The sequence below is a fragment of the Pteropus alecto genome, unplaced genomic scaffold, assembly GCF_000325575.1.
Source record: "Pteropus alecto unplaced genomic scaffold, ASM32557v1 scaffold20, whole genome shotgun sequence".
Taxonomy (NCBI): domain Eukaryota; kingdom Metazoa; phylum Chordata; class Mammalia; order Chiroptera; family Pteropodidae; genus Pteropus; species Pteropus alecto.
The window spans coordinates 20,865,600-20,877,452 of record NW_006436298.1 but is presented as its reverse complement, the minus strand read 5'-3'; positions in this window follow the sequence as shown (position 1 = coordinate 20,877,452).

Genomic DNA, 11,853 nt, shown 5'->3' with positions numbered 1-11,853 from the left:
AATTATACATAAATAAATTTACAAATCCATAATTATCTATTTAAAGCATTTTCTCATTAAAATTTTTAAATAATTTATTTTCACTGCTATGATGTGACTATACCTGTCTTTAATATATCTGGATATTTTTTATATAAATGATGAAAAGAACATATATGCAACTGTTAAACAGCTCCATCAAATGCACAGTAAAATCAAGTAATAGCCAAGTGTACATACTGCTTTCTAACAGTCTCATCTCCTTACAATATTATAGCAATAGTATTTGATTACACATATATTTTATTTTTATTATGACCATATGCATTATTTTATTACATTATTTACCAAAGAATGAATTAAGTACAATTTTATGTCCTGTGAAAAATATTTTAAATTTTTATCTTCCCAAGTTAAAAATTTTTTCCTAAGAAATCTATTTACAAAACATTTACAAAAAATGCTGAGACATTTTTTAGATCAATAAGTTTCTATTTCTTAACAAGAAAGATGTATCAGAACAGGTTTTCTCGTATTTTAAAAGGAATTTACCCATAAATCAGATACAAATGTATATGGAATTTATAATCTAAATCTTTTTTCATTCTAATTGCCTCTAGTTTAGGCACGCTGTGTGTGGTACTTCCCATGGTTTGTCATTTTGCTTTAATGGCAGGGGGAGGAAAACAGCAAGGCTCAGTAACCATACTGCATATCAAAATGTCACCATGGCAGCATTTGTCCACTTGTCGAGGTCTTTCTGAAATGACTCAGCCATTCATTTTGTTGAATCAACATTGAAGCTTTTGAGATTTATTGCTTGAGGTTTGGGAGCAGGAGAGGCAAACAAATCCTTCATTCCTAACATCGAGTTCTAGTTGGGCCAAGGTTATAATTTCTGTCTACACTTTATTTATGAGAATAGACTATAAGGTTTCTGCTCCTTGAATAGTTAACTTATAATAAGCTTGCATTTACATGCCTGCTAATACCGTGAAAAAGAATTTAAAGTTTCTAAAAACATTCTGTGGGCTGTGGTAAACTTCTCAAAGGTTGAATTCAAATAGCTAATTTTCTGGGATGTGTGGGGCAGAAAGACAGGAAGGAGAAATGTAAAGCTTTTGATGCAATACCCTTAAATCTTTGATATAAGGTTCTTTAAATTTCATTTATACACATCCCATTTCGAAGTATAATTAATAAGAACCAGGAGAAGCATGTTATCTACTAAATCTTTCTATTTAATAATGTCCATTTATTAATAACTTTCCTCACTCAACACATATAAAACTGACCTTTTCTATTTTAAAATACCAAGATTTCTTTAAAGACTTTTTTTATAATCACGTAAGTGTCTAGTGGATTGGGTCACAAAAAGAGTCTGATTTCTTAATCCAAGCACTCACTGTGGATAATCACTGAGGTAAACTCAGTTCAGAGCTCATCACTGCTGTCCAAAGATGAAATACGAGAAATTTTCATAAGTATAGATCTGCCTGAGGAGACCCTAAAGTGTCTTTGAAGCTTCATTGATATACTCGGCCAGGCTAAAGTGAGAAAGGGCAAGCTTCTCTTCAGTGTTCCTCCTTCAGCACTCTTGCCAGGGCTGGGAAGTCCCCCACTTAACATCCCATGACCTGGACCAGTCCCATTGAGATCTGCACAGGAGGCTGCAATTATTCCCAATGAGGCGAGTCTTACACATGATGAAGTCAACTCTGTTGGGTTATATAGAATCTGCTCTCCCAGGATCCCCAAACTCTACCAACAACTTCTCTAATCTGAGGTAATGTTTGTTTTACCAATGGCCGCGAGCAAACAAAGCCACTGCAAACAAAGCCCACACTGTCTGTTTCGCACACGGGTGGGAAAATTAAGCCCAGTTAAAGAGAAGCTTGACTGATAGTATGTTTGGGGAGCATGCAGGGCCTTGCAAAGCTGGTATATGTGTGGGTGCCTGGTCCACTTACCACAGACACCTCTGCCAGCAGGTTTAGACTTAAGTGCGGAGTGTCATACCTTTCCAATGTCCAGTGAGATTTCTTAACTTCATACAGCCATAAATTTCAAATCATACTGAAAGGCATGTAAAAGTACTCTCTGTGGTTTCTGCTTAAGGTGATGAAAAGTTATGGAAGTAGATAACAGTGACAGTTACACAACATTGTAAATGTAATCAATGCTACTGAAACGTACACATAAAAATGGTTAAAATGGCAAATTAGGTTATATTTATTTTACCACATTTAAAAAAATAATGTTATATATCAAAAATCATAGCACATTTTAAACGGATAAATTGTATGGTATGTCTCAAGAAAGTGGTCTAAAAAAAGGAAAAAAGAGTACTCTGCAGAAAGCTTTAATGCTTTGTCTATAGCTTGTAAGTAAGTCAGATCATATCAGAAAAGTTACACAGGAATAGTCTCACTTTTCAGAAAACCAAAATTCTTTTGAATTTTCTTCTTTTTATAGGGTTCTAAGAAAGTAAAAAGATTTTTAAGATTGTGCTTTAAAGGATATCAGACAAATACAGCTTTAGCATTGTATTAGAGGAAGCTCACATGGAGCACTCTCAGGCAAAATGAAGTTCTCTAATAGTCTAGTTTTCCTTTTCTTTTCTTTTTTCTAAAAGCAAGGAAATGAATTCTGAATATTTCCTCCAAGAAATGCTAGGCTGGTTAATTTCTGATGATTATAAAATCACGGGTGGTGACCAGTTCAAAGAAAATCTTTCCCAAATAAAATCAATAATGAGCAGAGACTTTAACTGTGTCCCTTTATCCACTGCCAAATGCAGTATCAATAGAACATAATGTGAATGCTGAAGCTTTGATATGAAAGGTACTGAAAGTATTCATCTTTTGGTAGTTGTTCTGCCACCATATGGAATGGAATAAAAGGAAAAAGAATTATGTGGCAACTTAAATTATGCAATTGGAGAAAAGGCAAGGCAAATCATAACCAGATGCATCTATACATACATTTTATTATAAGCATTTTCTTTGATATCACCAGGCACCCAATGTACTCTACTGGCAGGGTAAAGTAATTGAAAATAATATAAAAGAAAAATTTAGACTAACATATATTATCATTCATTTACAGCAAAAAAAAAAAAAAAATAATAACCGAAACATCTTCAAAACATCAATATTAGGTTGAACCACATGAAATTGATATTTTCATATGTTAAAATGGTTAAACCTAAGAAAGTAAAAAGATTTTTAAGATTGTGCTTTAAAGGATATCAGACAAATACAGCTTTAGCATTGTATTAGAGGAAGCTCACATGGAGCACTCTCAGGCAAAATGAAGTTCTCTAATAGTCTAGTTTTCCTTTTCTTTTCTTTTTTCTAAAAGCAAGGAAATGAATTCTGAATATTTCCTCCAAGAAATGCTAGGCTGGTTAATTTCTGATGATTATAAAATCACGGGTGGTGACCAGTTCAAAGAAAATCTTTCCCAAATAAAATCAATAATGAGCAGAGACTTTAACTGTGTCCCTTTATCCACTGCCAAATGCAGTATCAATAGAACATAATGTGAATGCTGAAGCTTTGATATGAAAGGTACTGAAAGTATTCATCTTTTGGTAGTTGTTCTGCCACCATATGGAATGGAATAAAAGGAAAAAGAATTATGTGGCAACTTAAATTATGCAATTGGAGAAAAGGCAAGGCAAATCATAACCAGATGCATCTATACATACATTTTATTATAAGCATTTTCTTTGATATCACCAGGCACCCAATGCACTCTACTGGCAGGGTAAAGTAATTGAAAATAATATAAAAGAAAAATTTAGACTAACATATATTATCATTCATTTACAGCAAAAAAAAAAATACTATCAGAAACATCTTCAAAACATCAATATTAGGTTGAACCACATGAAATTGATATTTTCATATGTTAAAATGGTTAAACATTAGCAAATAGTTAAATAACTGCAATTTCATATGATCAACCTAATACATAACTTTCCTCCTAATTTAAAATGGCAGCCTGTTCTGTTCTTTATCATCACCATCCAGGAGAATAAAAGACATTTATTTAATTTAATGTAATTTATTTAATCTTAAGTTACTTAACATTATATGAATGACATAAAATCATATGAGATGATTACATAAATACATGAATCAATTAATGTTCTTTTTCTCTCCCTTAATTACAAAAATTTTTTTAAGTTGGATATATCAAAATTTCCCATTCATTGGTCTGTTGGGACCTTTTCTCAGCTGGTCATGAGGCACTTCAAGGGAAGCCTTCTCTATTTGAGCTGATGATAGAAGGAGGATATTCTTCCTCGGATAGACTCTGCTCCTATATCCTTTCTACAAAATGGCGATGTAAGCTAAGTGCCAGGTTTCCTCTCTTTGCTACCTTGAGGGGCCCTGGGGCAGGTACTGCGGGCATGCTGAGGGACTGGAGGATCTGAGAGGGAGGGGTAGGGCTGCTGGATTGGGACTAAGTGAAGCTTGATACTAATGGAACTAGAGGGCAAAAACAAATCCTATTATGGATGAACATCCACCCTCCAATAGGAAACACCACTTCTCCTCTAGGGTCTACAGAAAAAGCCTAGTGTTGGAAATAGAAGGTAAAGCCAAAGCTTAGAAGCTGGATTGTTTTAGGAACAGTGTTGAAAGGAGAGAAAAAAGGAAGTTGAGAAGAGAGGCAAGATGGGACTGAGTACAAAGAGAAAAAGAATTTTGCCTCTGAGTGCTTTCTATACAACCTAGTTTAAAGAGGTAACACTGGGGGTGGGGTGGGGAAGTGGAAAGGCACTATCCATATTCCAGAGCTCAATACCCAGAGCAGAATCAATATCAAAACAAATGCTTGGCCTATGCTCAGATGACTGCAGTTGGCTCCCATTGTAGAAGCAGAATTTGGATGGCATTACTGAAAAAATATCATGTTGTCAGTGATAATCTACTTCATCAAACAACTGAAAAAGATGTTTGTAGTTAACACAAAGGCAACACAGCACACAATTTTCTAGGATAACAACCATTATATAAATCCTCCTAAATTAGAGTCAAAGGTCAGAGGCAGTCCGTCAGTGACTAAGAAAAAAGTTCTTCTTCAGAGTTTAGCATGAAATAACCTGAGGAGGAAATAATAGAAAGGGGCTCAATACCTAAGTAGCCAGTTCACTGCATTCAGTTTACTGAATTAAACCTGAACTGTTAATCATTCTTTGCTGTCCTCAGGATGAAATCTTGGGTGAATCCCATGATTCACATTCATTTTCAATTATTAACAAATAATTTCATTCTCGGATAGTACAATGCAAAGCTTACCCTCCCATTTATGCTTTGAGAGCTAGTTCTGTGCTTGCTAGAGCCTGATCCAGTTTATAAAGCCTACAGTGGGGAGGAAGGACATGGTCATTCTTTTCCTTGATTGCTCCCAACTCATATTTATCCCTTTCACTATACTCTTTTATGGGTCCTTCGGGGCTAAAAAGCAGAGTAATAGCTATACAGAGGTAAAGAAAGGTTCTTTCCTAACTGAGTTCTTTGAAGACTTTCATCTATAAGGATACCTGACACAAGCTGTGTTTCACTGGGTGGGCCACTTCCAATTAATCTTCCAAGCAATCTCTAGCTTCTGGCAGCCCATCACAGATCCTCTTGGTTGTGATCGCTTTATTCTTCCAGATATGTTTCTTGTATACTGTCTTTAGACATTTAAGACCTTTCATTCTGCCCACAACTGGCCCTCATAACATCACACTTTTCCCCTGCCATTACTCGGATTGCAAGGCAAGGTCAAACTCAGTTTTTAACTTTTTCTGGATGAATCAGGTACCAGTCCCTCTGTCCTTTAAACTCCATGTCAAGTTCTCCAAGTGATTCTCTGATTCAATACCTCTTGTGCCTGAGGAATTCCAAGGGAATTCTCACTACAGGCCTCAAGACCAATCTTCTGGCCTCTACTTATATGCCTTGAAGATAGGTGATGACTTAAGAATCACACAATCAGTCTCTTCACAATGTAGTTGAAGGCTAATCTTGCAGATTCTGGAACTGAGTTCAGAACTCTTCTCTACTATGTACTTGCTGTGTAACCCTAGACAAGATACTTAATTTCTCAGTGTCCTTATGTACAAAGTACTGAAATTTGTAAAAAAAAAAAAAAAAAAAAGCAATAACTACAACATGGGTCGTTTTAAAATCAAACTCATTAAGTTCTTAGAAGTGTGCCCGGTCACCAGTGATGAAACAAACTGACATCACATGCCTTCTGATATGATGCGCTGAGAAGTATTCAATATCACCAGTATGGGATTCTTGTCCAAAGTATGTAAGCTGAATCTAATCATGAGAAAACAATCAAACAATCCAAATTGACGTATAGTCTGCAAAACAACTGTAGTCTAGATTTTTAAAAAATATCAAAGTCATGTGAGACCAAAACATTTAGATGGGGGAAGGGAACTGAGGAACTCCTCTGGATTAAAAGAAACGAAAGAGGCACGACAGCTAAATGCAACGCATGAACCTTAATTAAATCCTTGCTCTCATCTTGAAATAAACACAAAAAGAAAACTAGATAAAGGCCATAACCAGAGTAATCTTGGATCTTTCAATATAAATGAAATATTAGAGAATAAGATTGTATCAGTATTATATTTCTTGAGGGATAGTTATGCTGTGGTTATGTAAAGAACGTTCTTATTCTTAGGAGACATGCTGAGGTATTTAGGGTGAAGTGTCATGATAACTATAACTTATTCTCTAATTGTTCCTCAAAATATTATATTAAAAATAAAAATAATAGAGCCATATATATAATAAACCTCAGAATGATACTTGGCACGTAATTTATGTATTGTTAGCACATATACCTAGACAACAGGAAAAATCACATTTAAAATTGTTACGCATTTGTCAAATTGAATTACTGTACTAAATCATGAATTTCCTAATACCCTCTTCATCCACCACTCCACTTTTCCCAACCTTCAATACTTATCTTTCTTTAACTTTCTCCACTCCTCCCTTCAGACCATGCCTTCCACCAATATTATAGTTTCTAACCTCCTAATTTACATTTTAGTAGCTAATATAATCAGAAGGCTTTTTTTCACTTATGCTTTAATCCATAGTATTTAGATTCACAACTGACTTATATTAGAAAATCTTTGTACCTTTAAATTCACACAGTAACATGGCTTAGATAACTTTAAGGCCAAATTTTTTGGTATAGCCTAGTGGTTCTCAGACATTTTAGAGTTAGGACTCCTTCACTCTTAAAAATTGAGAATTCAAGCTTTTGATTATGGTAGTTATAGCTATCAATATTAAGAATATTAAAATTAAAAACTAAGACCAATTTAAGATATCTATTAATTCAGTTAAAAATAAACCCATTTCATATTAATATAAACAATATATTTTTATGAAAAATATTTCCTCAAACAAAAATAATGAGATCAGTGGCTTCATTTACTACTTTATAAATCTCTTTAATGTCTAGCTAAATAAAAGACAGTTGTATTTAAAAAATAATTGTGGTAATATACGCACAACATATACTTTACCGTTTTAACTATTTCGAAGTGTACCGTTCGGTGGCGTTTAATATATTCATTCACAGTATTGTGCAATCATCACCACTATCTAGTTCCAGAACATTTTCAGCACCCCAATAGAAAGACCAGTAGCCATTAATCAGTCACTTCCTAGTTCTCCCTTCTTGTAGTCCCTGGCAAGAACTCACTTGCTTTTGTCTCTATGGATTTGTCTATTCTGGATATTACATATAAATGGAATCATACAATATGTGGCCTTTTATGTCTGGCTTCTTTTGCTCAGCATAACGTTTTCAAGTTTCATCCATGTTGTAACATATAGCATTATTTCATGTCTTTTTGTGGCTGAATACTATACGGTCGTATGTGTAAATCACATTTTGTTTATCCATTTCCCTGTTGATGGAAATTTGGGTTGTTTCTACATTTTGGCTATTATAAATAGTGCTGAAATTAATTTTCATATACAAGTTTGTGTTTGAACACCTGATTCAATTCCCTTGAGTATATACTTAGAATTAGAATTGCTAGGTCATATGGTAATTCTATTTTTTTGAAGGATGCCAAACTGTTTTCCATAGAAGTTGCACCATTTTACATTCCAACTAGCAATGTATGACTGTTCCAACTCTCTGCATCTTCACCAATATTTGTTATTTCACATTTTTAGAACTATGGACAACCTAGAAGATATGGAGTAACATATCACTGTGGCTTTGATTTGCATTTTTCTGATGACTAATGATGATGAGCATCTCTTCATATGCTTGTTGGCTATTTGTATCTTCTTTGGAGAAAATATAAACAAGTCATTGACCCATTTTTTAATTGAGTGTCTTTTTATTGTTGAGTTGTAAGAGTTCTTTATACATTCTGGATACTAGACCAGATTTATGATTTACAAATACTTTCTCCACTCTATGAGGTCTTTTCACTCTTTTAATAGTGCCCTTGATGCCCAAAAGGTTTTCATTTTAATGAAGTCCACTTTATCTATTTTTCTTTTGTTGTTTATGCTTTATATGTTGTTCATATCTTTTTTTAAAAATTACCAAATCAAAAATCATGAAAGTTTATGTCTATATCTTCTTCTAGGATTTTTATAGCTCTTATATTTAGGTTTTAACCCACGTTGAGTTAATTTTTGTACATGGTGTGAGGTAAGAGTCAAACTTCATTCTTTTGTATGTGTATATCCAGTTATCCCATCACCATTTGTTGAAGAGATTATTCTTTCCCCATAGAATGGTCTTCGCACCTTTGTCAAAAATCAATTGATCATAGATGTATAGGTTTATTTCTAAACACTCAATTATATGCCATTGATCTACATTTTTATGCCAGTACCACACTTTTTTTCTAACCTTAACCCTAACCTTAACCTTAACCCTACCCTAAAATAAACCTAACCCTAGCCCTTACCCTATGCTTAACCCTAATCCTAATACTAACTTTAAACCTAACTCAAACACCATCCTTAAACCTAAAACTAACCCCACACCTAATCTGAATGCTATGCCTTATCCTAATGTTAATTTTAACACTAACCCTAGTTTAAACCCCAAACCTAATCTCACAGCTAACTCTAACCCTAACCCTAATTAGCTCAACACTAACTGTAAAACTAACCCTAAACCTAGTCCTTATTCTAACCCTAACCTTCACCATGACTTAACCCAAAACTTAACCTCAAAATTAGCTCTAGCTCTAACCCCAAACCTTACACTAACTCATACCATAACCCGAACCCTAAGCATAACACACAACCTTACTCAAAATTTAAGCCCAACCTTAAACCTAACTAAACCGTACCCATTACACTAACTTTAAATCTAAACACAACCCAAATTTAAAGTAAGCTCTAGCCTCAGAGCTAAATCTAACTCTAACCCAAACACTAACACTAATCATAAACCCAAACTTAACCTTAACCCTCACCCTCACTCTAAATCTATCCTTAACACTAACTCTGACTCTTGACCTAAACCTAACCGTAACATTTACTTACCCTAAACTTAATCCTAAAAATAAACCTAACCCTAACATGTAGTCCAGCCGTTACACTAAACTTCAACCTAACCCTAAATTATACCCAATCACTAACCTCAAAGCTCATTATAACCCTACCCTTAACCCCAAGTCTAATTATAAACTGAACATTACCACTAAGCTTAACCCTAAACCTATTACTCACTCAAAACCTAATCCTAACCTTAACTCTAAAATGAAACCTACACCTAGCCTTATCCTAGCCTTAAACCTAACTAAAACTCTAACCTCAAAGCCAGTTTTAATCCTAACCAAAGCTTAAACATAAACTCAACCCTAACTCTGGTACTAACCATAATCCTAACCCTAGTTCAGAACCCAAGTGTAACCCTACCTAAACCTAAACCCAACACAAACCCAAACCCTAATTTAAACACAGATCCTGACCACAAAGCTAACTCTAACCCTAACAATAATCATAGAGCCGACCCTAACCTTAACTCTAATTAAGACCCAAATACCAACCCCAAAGTTAACCCAAACGCAAACCCTAACTCTATATTTGACTGTAACTCTAAACCTAACCAAACCCTAGGCCCTCCTCTCACCCTTACCTTAGCAATAACCATAATCAAAAACCCAACCTAATGCTAACATAAACCTTAATCACTTAACCTTATCACTAACCTTAACTCAAACCTTGACTCTACTTCTAACCCTAAACCTAACCCAAACTCTAGCCCTCACCTTAACTTTAAACCTAACCTTAATATTACTTGAAACCCAAAGCCTAACATCAAAGTGAAATACAAACTTAACACTAACACTTCACATAATCATAAATTTAACCCTAAACACAACACACGAATTTAAACCAAAACCCATTTCAAAGTTACTCTAACTCTAACACTAACTTATCTCCAATCATAATCTCTACCTTAACCATAACCCTGACTGTAAATCTCACTCTATACCCTAAACCTAATCCTAACCCATTCACAATACATAACCATAAACACTATCCTTACGCAAGCCCAGATCCAAGCCCTAAACTAAACCTAACTATAAATTCACCCAAAACATAAACTCAAAGCTGAGTTTAATTCTAACTCTAACACTAACTCTAATCACAAACAACTCAAAGCCCATCTTTAAGCCTAAATAAAAAACTAACAGTACCCTAAACCTAACACTAACCTTAACCCTTAATTTCAGCCTACACCTAACCCACACTCTAATGTGCGATAAGGTTAACCCTAATCCTAAACCCAAACCTGATCATAAACATAAACCTATCCCTAACCCCAACTTTAAATTTAACCCAAAACCTAACTCAAAAATGACACCTAAACTTAACCTTAAATCTTAACTCTAAGCCTAATTTTGATTTAAACTCAAACCTTCACGTCGGATTTAACTCTAATTTTAACTCTAACCCTAACTCTAACTCTGCCCCAACCCTAACTCCAAACGTGATGCTCACTTCAACCTTAGGTCTAACCCTAAGCCTAATCTAAATTGAATCTTAACCATAATAATAACATGCTACAGTTAATGCTACAACAAAACTCAATTGTCAACATAAACCTAATATTAATCCTAATGTCAAATCTGACCCTAGGCCTAATCCTTGTCCTAATTTTTTACAATTTATTTATTTTAATTAGCTTCAAGTATACAATACGTTGATTAGACATCTATATAGTTCGCAAAACGATTCCCCCATTTGGTCCCTACCTCCCCTGACCCTCCACCTAGCCAACATATTAATGCTAACTGCATTCTTTATGCCATGCTCCCCATCTCCATGACCATCCATCAGCTACTAATTTGTATTTCTTTAACCCTTCACCCCATTCTCTCAACCCCCCAAACGCCCCTCCCTCTGTCCGTCACCAAATTGTCCATGATATTTGTGTCTGTTTTTGATTAGTTTGTTCTTTTTATTCCTTAGATTCTGCATATAAGTGAAATCATATAGTATTTATTTTTTTCTGTCTGACTTATTACACTCACCATAAGAACCTCTAGGTCTATCCATGTCATTGCAAATGGCAGGATTTCATTTATTTTTTTTAATGACTGAGTAATATGCCATTGTATATATGAACTATAACTTCTTTATCCAGTCCTTTGCTGATGGACATTTAAGTTGCTTCCATATCTTGGCTATTGTAAATTGTGCTGCCATGAATATCGGGGTGCATATATATTTACAAATTATTGTTTTGGTTTTATTTGGATAAATAGCCAGAAGTGCAATTGCTGGGTCAAAGACGTATCTATTTTTAATTTTTTGAGAAGCCTCCATACTGTTTTCCATAGTGGTTGTACAA